General features: G+C 37.9%; 1 pseudogene; it reads left to right on the top strand.

Moving 5' to 3' along the window:
- LOC138159003 (calcium uptake protein 1, mitochondrial pseudogene) overlaps window positions 1-12,119 on the top strand; it is a 19,450-nt pseudogene extending 7,331 nt beyond the window's left edge.
- The last annotated feature ends 381 nt before the right edge of the window (window positions 12,120-12,500 follow it).

Below are 12,500 nucleotides of genomic sequence, written 5' to 3'. Positions count from 1 at the left end.
AAGGGAAAACTCCCCAAAGTCTTTAGTGTAGTGAACTGGGCATAGGGATATGATAGAGACTATGTTCATTTCATATCTTCCCAAAGACTTATCCTTTGACTATCTGAAGTAGAACTGTTTTTTTCCACCTTCTCTCTCAAAGGTGGAAACCAATTTAAGACTAAACTTAAGAAGACTCCCATTTGAGGAGTTCTGAAGGGGAAACCAGCAAAGGCTGGAGCTTTCTGGCCTCTTACTAAATCCATCCTGCCCCTCAAATAAGGGAGGACCTTCATCTCCACCAAGGAGAGTCCTACACCAATGGGCTTTAGTATGTGTATGTGTACTTGTATGTGTATGTGCACATGGATGTGCATGTGTATGTGATGCGTGTATATACACATGCACACATGTATGTGTATGCACATATGATGTATGCACACATGTGTGTGTAATCTTTTCATCTAGTCAGATTTTTAGTTCACAAGTAAGGCTAGAGAGGTTGAATGATTTATTATAGGTCACATAGCTAGAAACGGACAGAGTGGAGGTTCTAATTCCGATCTTTTGACTGCAAATCTAGCACTCTTTTCACTTCATTAAACTATTCCTACTAATGCACCAAGAAAATGATTTTGTGCATTTAATTCTTAATCATTTGAAATTTTAAGTATTTATTTAATTGTTAATCATTGTATGTATGTGAGCTAATCTCATTTTTTGTTTTCATGAATGGAAGCATGTCAGAGTAGAAGGAATATTGGATTTAGTGTAGAAAGGCTTGGGCTAAAGTCAAACCTGGAATCTTGGGGAAGTCACTCTCTTTTTATTGCTTCAGGTTCATATTCCATAAGATGAAGAGTTTGGACTAAATCATCTTTAACTCTCATTCTTAACTTTAACATTTTGTGATTATCATTACCTATTGTCCAGGATTTGCTAAGGTTTTTCTCACGCAGATGGGCTGTAATCCTAGGGTCTTGACTTTGAAAGGATTATTGTCTATCTTCAGCTCATTGGCCTACCTGAAGTTGCTTCAGCAAAATTATCTTTTTATTCATGATATCGCTCATATCTAGATTTCCCTAGAATTTGGATAAAAAGAATTACCAAACAAGCATCTAAGACACTAAAAGAATTTCAGCTTCAGACTAGTCTTTGTTTTATCACACATAAGATACAGAAGAAAGAAAAAGAGTCACAGAGAACTATGAACACTTTAAAAAAATGCTGAAATCATACACATAGCCTATTCAGTCTTTTTTTTTTTTTTGCCTTTTGAAGGGCAATTGGAGTTAAGTAACTTGCCCAAGGTTACACAGCTAGTTTGTGTGTGTGTGTGTGTGTGTGTGTGTGGGTGGGTGGGTGTTAATTGTCTGAGGCCAGAACTGAACTCGGGTCCTCCTGACTCTGGGGCCGACGCTTTACTCACTGTGCCACCTAGCCGCCCCCTATTCAGTCTTTATTAAAGAAGACTGAGTTTGGGATAGTTGTCATGGGAAATCTTTGATGTTCTTATAAGCCCCTCTCCTCCACAGAGTCATCTCAGCAACATCATTTGGGAACTGCTGAACAAGTGATTCTCTTCCTATTGGATTAGCATTGTCTGAATAATTCACTGACTCATTCTTCAAGTAAAGCACTTAGTAAAGTAAAGCACAAATAAAGCACTTATAAAGCATGTAGAAACTGTGGATAGTATACTTCTTTCTTCAAGGACCATGCTATATCAGGAAATTCCATTCTTTAGCTAGAAATTTAGATCCTAGAACTTTTTCTAATTTTGCTTTTTGGAGGGGGGAAGGCAGGGCAATTGGGGTTAAGTGACTTGCCCAAGTCACTTGCATGGCTAGTAAGTATTAAATGTCTGAGGCTGGATTTGAACTCAGGTGCTCCTGACTCCAGGGCTGGTGCTGTATTTACTGTGCCACCTAGCCACCATCCTAGAACTATTTCTTTAACTTGGAAACTCTCAGACTTCAGATTGCCCATAAGAAGTTGCCCATAAAATCTTTTTTTCTCAGACTAGAAGGCCAAATTTTGGTATTATACTATTTAGAGAATTCAAAGTCTGTCTTCTTCCTCAAAGGAGTTTTAGACTCATAGACATTGTTCATGAACAATGGACTGAGTGGGCACACATATGTCTATGTTAGCTATGTGCTTCTGAAGAAAAACTATCAGTGCCCCAGTTGTTGCCATCTGTTTAGCTGGAAAATACACTCAGGATTTCTAGTTTCTAACTTGTCTCAGAAGCTGTGGGTAAACTCATGTAATTCCCATATGTTTGGGAGTTTCCAAGGAGGGAAATTGTGCATCAGTTTGATTGTGAAAAGTCTTCAAATAAGTCAGACTCCCCCTGATCACTACCTTCTTACATTATTATTGCGGGATTGAGATGAACAATGAAAAATTCAAGCAGAGGGAGTATGATTCTTCAGTTATTCTATGGTGAATTTTAGCTATGTAGATAGTCAGATACCTAAACACCAGCTAGCAGGGTAGAGTTTGAGGAATGAATTATCTAAGTGAAAATAATTATAGTATTTCACAGGTCTCATGCTGACGCTGTGAAGGAAGTAGAATAAGTATCATTATTCCTATTTTACAGATAAGGAAACTGAAATTCGGTGAGTTGAAGTGAATTGTCTAAAACTTCTTGTTGAGTCATTTTTCAGTCATTTCTGACCCTTCATGATCCCATTTGGGGTTTTCTTGGCAAAGATACCGGAATGATTTGCCATTTCCTTCTCCAGGTCACTTAACAGATGAGGAAACAGAGGTAGACAGGGTGAAGTGACAGCTAGTAAGTGTCTGAAACAGATTTGAACTCAGGAAAAATGTCTTCCCAGATCTAGACCTGGCATTTTATCTACTGTGCCACCTAGCTTCCCTGTCCAAGGCTAAAATAGATAATAAATAGAAGAGCTAATATTCTATGCTAGGTTCTTTTCCTGACTCCAACTCAAACTAGAAAATTATTTGTCAATGAACAATAGGATGAATCACTAATTTCATGATCCTTCTCCAAATGCAAAGCTGACAGAGGGAATCCTGGGAATAATCATGCCTAGTTATTGTAGATAACATTAAGGAAAGAGATGCCTGTGCTGAACTCAGTGCCAACATCACTGATGGTGTGATAGCAAAATTCCTTCTTATTTAGGGTGTCAGGAACTATCCAGATATATGAAGTTGCAAGTGAAGTTACAGAACTTGAGTGGAATGTATCAGATGCAATAAATGGTCACTGTGAATGGACTGTTATTGGTGAAATGAAAGTTAATTTCATCAACAAAAGACTCCAGGGGCAGCTAGGTGGTATAGTAAATAGAGCACCGGCTCTGGAGTCAGGAGGACTTGAGTTCAAATCCGGACTCAGACACTTGACACTTACTAACCTTGGGCAAGTTACTTAACCCCAATTGCTTTGCCTTCCTCCCTTCAAAAAAAAAAAAGATAGTAAAAAACCAAAACAAAACAAAGGACTCCATTCTCTCTGTGTTATTGCCACAGCCAGTGACTATCTTTTTTTCTTTTCTTTTTTTGCAGGGGGGAGGGCAGGGCAATTAGAGTTAAGTGACTTGCCCAAGGTCATAGCTAGCACATATTAAGTGTCTGAAACTGGATTTGAACTCAGGTCTTCCCAACTCCAGAGGAAATGCTCTATTCACTGTGCTGCCTAACTGCCCCACAAGACTATCTTATTTACAAGTAATAGTCCACTATATCTCTGGAGACACATTGAGAAGGGAATGTCACCATTGGGTCAGTCTATGAATTACATAACTGTTAGTTAATTATTGAAACGTATGTAAAATTCAGAGGAAATAATATGTCTGGTAGGACAGTATCACAGGTCTAAAGCTGGGTGAGATCTTAGAAGTTATATAGTTCAATATCCTCATTTTATAGATGAAGAAACTGAAATTCTGAGAGATAATATGATCATAAAACTAGAGTTGGAAAAGACTTGAGCAACAATCTAATTTACCGTCCCCCCCAATTTTATGGATGAAGAAACTGAGGCTCAAAGAGATCGAGAAATTTTTCCAATGTCACTCATACAAGAGATCCAGGATTTGCAATTAGATCCTCTGGCTCCAAGCTCAGTATTTTACACCCCCCCCCCAACCATAAGGAACAAATAGAAATAAAGATGAGATCCATTGTAATATTTATTTTTAGCAATTGCAATGTCATCTAGATAGTCTACTGTGCTATCCAGAGTTCTTATCTCTGAGCCCTTCAGCTTTTCTCCTCCCAGATCCTTCTTCAATGCCTAACCTAGCACTGGGCATAAAGCAAGCATTTCAGCAGTGTCTGCTGAACTGAATCAGACAAGCTTAATAATATTTGTCCAAATTAAGTCATTTGCCTTTCTTGGACTTTTGGAATCAATGGTAGAGGCAAGTTTGCTGTATTAATACAGGGCCCAGATCACTTATTAACAATCTCCATCTTTCTATGAATCCATACAAAAGACCCCATGGTAGCTACTTGACATAACTGGCTGAATACTGGATAGCCCCAGAAGCTCCTTAGAGCAACTCACATACATGACACTGAGGCCAAATAACTTTGGATTCCAGAGAGCCCTCAAGGATGAATGAACCTCTACTGACTTTCCAATCTCTTTAGACACCTGAGGAGATTCTAAATGTCCTTCTAACTAAATGGGATTTCAGTTTAGTTTCTTATTAAAAATAACCCTGCATTACAGGCAACCCCAATTGCACCTGCGATGGAAATAGTCAGTGAATCATAGTTATTTTACAGGCTGAGGAGAGGGGCTCAGAGAAATCATTTCAGAAATGGAAGAAAAATGCAATTTTCCTCCACTGTTTAATTTAAAGATCAGTCTCTAAGCCCAAGGATGTGGCCCAGGCACAGCAGCAGAGTTACAGAAAGCACTGGCTATTTATACTGATAGTTTGATGCAGCTATGAACAGCCCTGAGCTCAAACTATTGGAAAAATATCAACTGTTGTATTGAACTTTCCTCCTCAATGTGCATAAATCTCATGAATTTTCCAAGATCTCCTAAGGATTAGACCATGTGAAGTATGCAACGCTAGCTAGAGTTGAATGTATCCATTGTGACCCACACTGGATTGGTCTGATCTAGATGTTGAAAAAGTCATTAAAGGGGTAGCTAGATGGCGCAGTGAATAGAGCACCCGCCCTGGAGTCAGGAGGACCTGATTTGAAATCCAGCCTCAGATACTTAACACAAAACTAGCTTTCTGACCTTGGGCAAGTCACTTAACCCCAATTGCCCTACCTTCCTCCCTCCAAAAAGCAAAAATGTCAAATGAGCAGACTAAACTAGCCCATGATTAAATAAGGGCTAGATCTCTTATTATTTTTTGCCTTCTTAAGTCATCCAGGTTCAGTTATCTAAGCTAGGAAGGCTCTCAATTTTTTTATGAGAAATTCATCATAGAATTTATTGTGTTTTGTAGCAGGCCATGTGTCTTATCATTTGTACCAAGAATTCAATTTAATAAACATTTATTAAACACCTATTATATCCCAAGCCCTATGTTAGAGACCACCGAGATTAAGAGGAAAAAAAGTGACACAGTTTCTTCCTCAAGGAACTTGAAAATTGATGGGAAGATGTCAAGTGTACATTGATCAAGTCTGATATAAGGTAGATTATGCTAATGATAAAGGAGAAGTCTAGATAAAAGGTGCAAGGTAGTTCAAGAAAGAGAGAACAACATTAAGGAACCCTCTCAACTTAAAAAAAAAAGGGTTGTTTTGTTTTCATATCATCTTCTACTAAAATATTGTCCCTCTGTCACCTATCCAGAAAGCCATCACTTTTTTTTTTTTTGCTTTTTGGAGGGCAATTAGGGTTAAGTGACTTGCCCCAAGGTCCCATAGCTAGTTTTGTGTTAAGTATCTGAGGCCAGATTTGAACTCAAGTCCTCCTGACTCCAGGGCCGGTGCTCTATTCACTGCGCCACCTAGACACCCCAGCCATCACTTCTAACAAAGAAAAAAAAAAGAACAAAAGCAGGTTATCTAAGCTAACACATATCAACTAAGTTTGACAGAATATGCAATGTGCCGTATGTATGGCCCCTTCAACCACTCCTGAACTCCAATCCCAGTTTCAAGGTGCCATGTGCCTATTAACATTCCCAAGCTAAACATTATCTTTCCCCCTAAACGCACACCTCTTCCTAACTACATTATTTATGTCAAGACTGACACTATCCTTCCAGTCACCCAGGTTTGCAATGTCAATATCTTGACTCTTCACTCTCCCTCACCTCACATATCTTTTCAGTTGTCAGATTTTGTTGTTTTTTTCTCTGCAATAGCATCATCTAGTTGGTGCAGTGCCTAGAGCATTGTGCCTAGAGTCGGAAAGACCTGAGTTCAAATCCAGCCTCAGAGACTTACTAGCTATGTGACCTTGGGCAAGTCACTTAAACGGTTTGTCTTAGATCCTCATCTGTAAAAAGAACTGCAGAAAGAAATGATGAAACATTCTAGTATCTTTGCCAAGAAAACCCCAAATGGGATCATGAAGAGTCTAAAAAACTCTGAAAAAAAACACAACTATAAACAACTCAACAACAAATCTTCAACATCTCTTACATCTGTCTCTCCCTATTCACCTGGTCACAATCCTCTTCACATCTATTTTAGATGATTGCAAAAGCTTCCTATTTGTACTTCTTGCCTTAAGTCTCTCCTCTCACCATTATATTATCTACATAGTTGCCAAAGTGATTTTCAGAGAATATATTGTAGAACAGACCAGTTCCCCTGCTCAACAAACAAAACCTGCTCCCTATTGGCTCTAGGATCGAATATAAACTCATGTTTATTGCACTCAAGGTCTTTCACACTTGGCCCCACCTACCTTTCTAACTGCATTCCCTCAAACAGGATTCTCCATTTCCCATTCCCATGATTTTGTATTAGCTGTCCCCATGTCTGGATTGGGGTCTCTCATCACTTCCACATCTTAGAATCTTCTGTTTTCACTCAAAATTAAACTGAAGCATCATTTTCTAAATGATCCTTTTAGTTTCTAATCCCTGTCCACCCAAATTACATTGCATTTACTTTGTATGTATTTTGCATATATATATATATAATATATATGAACTTCTTGTTTTTCTGCATAAAATATTAGCTCCTTGAAAAAGCTTGCTAATGACCCTGTCATGTTAAATTAAGCTTGTTTTTCCCTAAAATTGTAGTGAAACTGTCCTTGAGACTAATGTTATAGAACAAGAATCAACAAACTATAGCCTGTTGATGAAATCTGGCCAGGACCCTATTTTTTTGTGGCTCCATAAATTAAGAATGTCTTTTACATTTTAAAAGAAAGTTTTATTATATTTAAAAATGAAAAAAAAAATAAAACCCACTTAGCTTCCAGCCATAAAAAATAATAGGCAGAGGACCAGATTTGGCCAAGGGTCTTGCAGAACCTTCATCTAGGGAATTAAGATTCAATAATTCAAATAGTTTCCTGGTTACACAGGTATGAAAGCCAGAACATGAAGTTCTTGGGAGCTCCTTCTTCTTGTATGATTCATATGCTTACACATCAACACGGCTAACAGAAAGGCAAAAAAGCAGCATTCAATTGAATCAATGTTGTATTCTTGTTTAATATCTTTTCTATACTATTATTAAGTAAATATTGTTGAAAAGAAATTAACAGCCAATAAGTATTTTATTTAATTCAACTCTTGAACCTAAACCACTAGACTGAAATAAGTCAGGTCTGGCCCACAAGACTGTTTCATTTTTGTATTTTTATCTCCTGCCCCTGTGCGGTACTTGGAATATAGCAGATGATCAATAAATGCTTATGGATTGTAATTGATTACATAGCATTTTCTCTTCTCTTTTACAAAGTCAAATTTAATTACACAGCATTAAATTCTTTGTTGTTATTTCCATTTACATTATTGTAGTCTTTTTATATATATTATTGTCAATATAATTAACCTAGTTTGTCTTTCTTTATAGTGCTTCAGCTACAAGAGCTTTCCTACACTTCTCCATATTTTTCAAAGTCATTATTTCTTTTGACACAGGACTATTCCAGTATATTAATATTTCACATTTTATTTAGTCCTTTCCTACTTGAGAATCTACTTTGTTTCCAGTTCCTTGATTCTAGAATTTGTTTTTCCTATAGTTGAACTCTTTGGGGCATATGTCCAGCAGTGTTTTGTTTTGTTTTTTAATCAAATGGTACAGATGCATTAAGAACGTTTTCAGCATGGTTTCAAAATGCTTTCTAGACTAGTTATACTAATTCACAGTTTCACTGATAGTAAACTACTGTGCCTGTTTCACCCCACCTTCTCTAACATTGACTATTTGTTTATCATTCTTTTTTAATTTTTGCCAATTTGCTGGGTGTGAAGTGAAATTTTGGAGTCATTTGATTTTTATTTCTCTTATTATTAGTGATTTGTAAAAGTATTTCATACAGTTGTGGCTTGTAATTCTTTTGAGAACTGTGTCTTCATGTTTTCATGTCAAATGAAATATTTGCTAAGTGCTTAATACAGTGCCTAGCAATACTAGGTACTATGTAAATGTTGGCTATTATTATTATCCTCATTTGTCACTTATTATTATATTCTTAGCATTTGGAAAATAGTTCTTGGTTCCATATATTTGTGTTCATTCCCTATATATCAGAACCCTATCAGAAGATACTTAACTGTAGCAGCAAGCACCCCAAGCATCCTCAGGGTTTGCTGCTACCACAGGTTCTTGGATCTGCTTTGTTAAAGGAAAGCAACTCAAAATGGGTTAACAAGCTTACTTTAATCAGTCAGACATATATCGTTTACCTTGTTCAGGAGAAAAGGTCAGCACCCTGAACCTCAAAGTATACAGGCATAATTATCAAGACAGAAACATCAAGTAGACAGATTTCCAAACTGTCCAACCATTACATCCATACCCAGTCAACATCTGGGTTTCCACATTCTGGGTTTTTCAAAGCCGGGGGACTCTCAACAACGGCTTCCCAGAATTCAGATCAAATCACAGAACACTTCTCAAAGTGAGTCCCAAAACACAGCCTCACATCAGGGCTTATATAGCCTTCTCCTGGCTCAGAGAATGTAACAACCTTATTGACCCACTGGCCAATCAAAAAGTATCTACTGAAAAACAAGCCTCCCTCCCCAGGCTTCTGCTGCACTTTAGCCTAGGGGCAAGGAAGATCTTTAAAATTTACATTCGCATTACATTAACATAAAGATTTTTTCCCAGTCAGAAACTTTCCTTCTATAGTAGCTACTTTGAATTTATTAACACAAAACATTTTCTGTATCATATTACTGACATTATAATTATAGTTGACATAACAAAAATACTAACAGTAAGCATTTATATGGTACTTTAAGATTTGGAAAGTTCTTTAGATACATTTTTCCTTTTGATCCTCACCATAACCTTGTGATTGAGGTGTTACTATTATTCCCCTTTTACAGATGAAAAATTGAGACTGAGAGATGTTAAGTGATTTGCCCACAATCACACAGTTAGTAAGTGTGAGAGGCAGGATTGGAATTCAAGTTTTTGTGACTCCTAAAGCAACTTCTAGTGCTTTACCCTCTGTACCATCTAAGTGCCAGTTAGCTGATACTATCTATCTTACTCTTTGTGGTCACCTCTAGCCTTTGTTTTATTAAGAACTTTCTCCTTAAGTAAAGCTGTGAATGGTCCCTGATTTGATGATAGCTTTTTTTAATTTTTTCAATTATGTGACTTAATTGTTAGGTCAGCCCTATTTGAACTTATTATTGTATGTAGTGTTAGATGTTGGCCTAAATCTGATTTCTGCAAATTTTACCTAGTAGCTCTTTAATGACATTCCTTTTTATTTTCTTTTTAAAAAATATAACTTTTGTTTTGACACAACTTTATTTCCAACTATATCCTTTTACCTCCCTTACCAGTACATCATCCCTTATAACAAAGAACAAGAAAGGGAGAAAAGGAAAAAAAAAGATCAGCAAAACTAACAAATATATCAATCAAGTCCATCAATAGAGAAAATGTTCCATGCCCACAATTCTATGCAAATAAGTTTGAAGGGGGGGCACACTTTTTTCTTTTCTATGCCTAAGCAAAGATCAATGTTTCAAAAGTTAGTTTTGAATAATTAATGTATGGGCAGAGCATATTAGGTAAAGACATTCATAGACTCAGAACTGAAAGAGATTTAAAACAGGGATTCTTATCTTTTTTTTTTTTTTGGTATAGAATCCTTTAGTAAAGTCCTTGGACTTATCTTAGAATAATGCTATTTAGCACATAAAATCAAATACATAGGATTACAAAGGAAACAAAATATGCTGAAAAGCAGTTATCCAGATTATGAAAAAAAAATTCCTGGTCCTGGAGCCGTGCATGCCAGGGAGAGGGCGAGATGGGAGGAAGGTCTCATAGATTCAGAATTGGAAAGTACCTTTGAAGTCATTTAGTGAAAATTTACAAATGAGGAAACTGAGGCCCAAGAAGCAAAGTGCCTTGTCCAATTTCACACAAATCATCTGTATTACTGACTTTCCATATTATTGCTTTAGAATTCTGAGGTTCAAGCTGCACCTCCAGGATGCTTGTTGAACTCGGCTTCTGGATTCTTCCATTGGTCTGTCTTCGCACAAGTGATCCATAGGGGAAATGTTAAAGAGAGATGTACATTAATTTCTCCAAGAACTGTATCAGCAAGGTGCAGTGTCCTGTATGTCCTAGGGGCTAGCTCCAGTGCTTAGGATGTTTTGTCTTTGTTTTTTTCCCTGCCATTGGCAGGTTGGCTGTTGTTTCCTGGTCCCATGGATCAACACAGCTTACTCAGGTAGGCGCAGACTGATGAGGGCAGCTTTCCTGGGAACATCTGCAGTTATGGCAAGTACAGGCCACTTGTGGAAGAGAACCCATGCAGAATCTCCACCATCATTAAACAAGACTTCAAGGATGGCAAAGAGGATGAGGTCAGTAAGGAGAATGAGGATGAAGCAGTCTGTAAAAACAGTCATGTTCATGGTCTACCAGAAGAGAAAAAGAAGTGCTTCAGATTGCGAGATGGAAAGGTGATGGAATATGAGAACACGATTCTAGCCTACTCCACTCCTGGCAAAATTTTCTAATATTTTCCTACCTTGAAAATAGTAAATGGGCAGCTGGGTGGAGCAGTGAATAGAGCACAGGCCCTGGAATCAGGAGGACCTGAGTTCAAATTTGGCCTCAGACACTTGACACGCTTACTAGCTATGTGACCTTGGGCAAGTCACTTAACCCCAAATGCCCTGCTGTACCCCCACTTCAAAAATATAAAAAAGGAAAGAAAGGAAATAGTAAGTGAGCCTTGTGTAGTCAAAGTATTTATGACTCCATAAGATTTTATGAGATCCATAACCCCTAAGGAGAAGCTGCCAGAACATTCGAGCCTGGATCAGTACATAGTGAGATGCTTTGATGGAAAAAAGATATCTCAGGGAGGAGAGAAAATTGTGGATGAAGACATGCTTGGAGAGTGTGGACTCATCTCCTTGTCTGACTACATCTTCCTTGCAACTGTCCTTTCTACTCCTCAAAGAAATTTTGAAATTGCCTACAAGATGTTTGATTTAAATGGAGAAAGAGAAGAAGCCATCTCTGGGGGAGTTGGAACAGGTTCAGAACGTCATTTCCTCCCAAACCAGCGTGGGCATTCACAGATATTGTTCTACCACCAGTAACACCCTCAAGCCTGGCTTGTGTTCAACCCTAACAACCTATTTTTTGGAGCTGGTGTCAAAGGGAAGCTGACCATCAAGAGCTTCCTAGAATTTCACCTTAAACTTCACCATGATATCCTGAGGTTAGAGTTTGAGCATCAGGACCCTGTCAATGGACAAATCACTGAGAGGCAGTTTGGTGGTATGTTGCTGGCATACAGAGGGGTCCAGTCCAAGAAACTAAAAGTGATATAGAAGCAACTCAAAAAGCACTTCAAGGATCGGAAGGACCTGATATTTGAAGAGGTGGAAAACTTCTTTACTTTCCTGAAGAAAATTCAAGATGTGGACACTGCCCTGAGCTTTTATCACATGACAGGAGCATCACCGGATAAAGGTAATCCTGGGAGCTGAGTCAAATGACCCAGAGTATAACATGAAAACTTAATGTTGAGGTGCTGATTTCCTGAGGACCTTCTCTTCCCCACAGTGTGAATATTATTTGAGTTTGCTCCTAAGTAGCGATCTCATTGTCCTCACTCAAATCTTGCCTTTGACACAGGGAACTCAGCTCCTCAAACATAGCTCTTTGCTAAGACCCCTGGTGGGACAGTTCTCACCTCTACTACTGTACAGTGACTTTTGTGATCATGTATATGCACATTTTTTATTGTTCCTTTATGTTTACTGGCTCAGTGAAGTGAAAAGTAGGACTCTAAATTTGAAATGTATGAATGTGTGTGAAAAAAAAGTTCCTGTAGTCCATGTTAAGCAGCAAAGGTCATTTAGACCAGA

This window comes from Petaurus breviceps, unplaced genomic scaffold (assembly GCF_028583685.1).
Source record: "Petaurus breviceps papuanus isolate PSGF00001 unplaced genomic scaffold, PetGlider_PUasm1.0 175, whole genome shotgun sequence".
In the NCBI taxonomy this organism is placed as follows: domain Eukaryota; kingdom Metazoa; phylum Chordata; class Mammalia; order Diprotodontia; family Petauridae; genus Petaurus; species Petaurus breviceps.
This window is presented reverse-complemented; position numbering and strand designations above follow the sequence as displayed.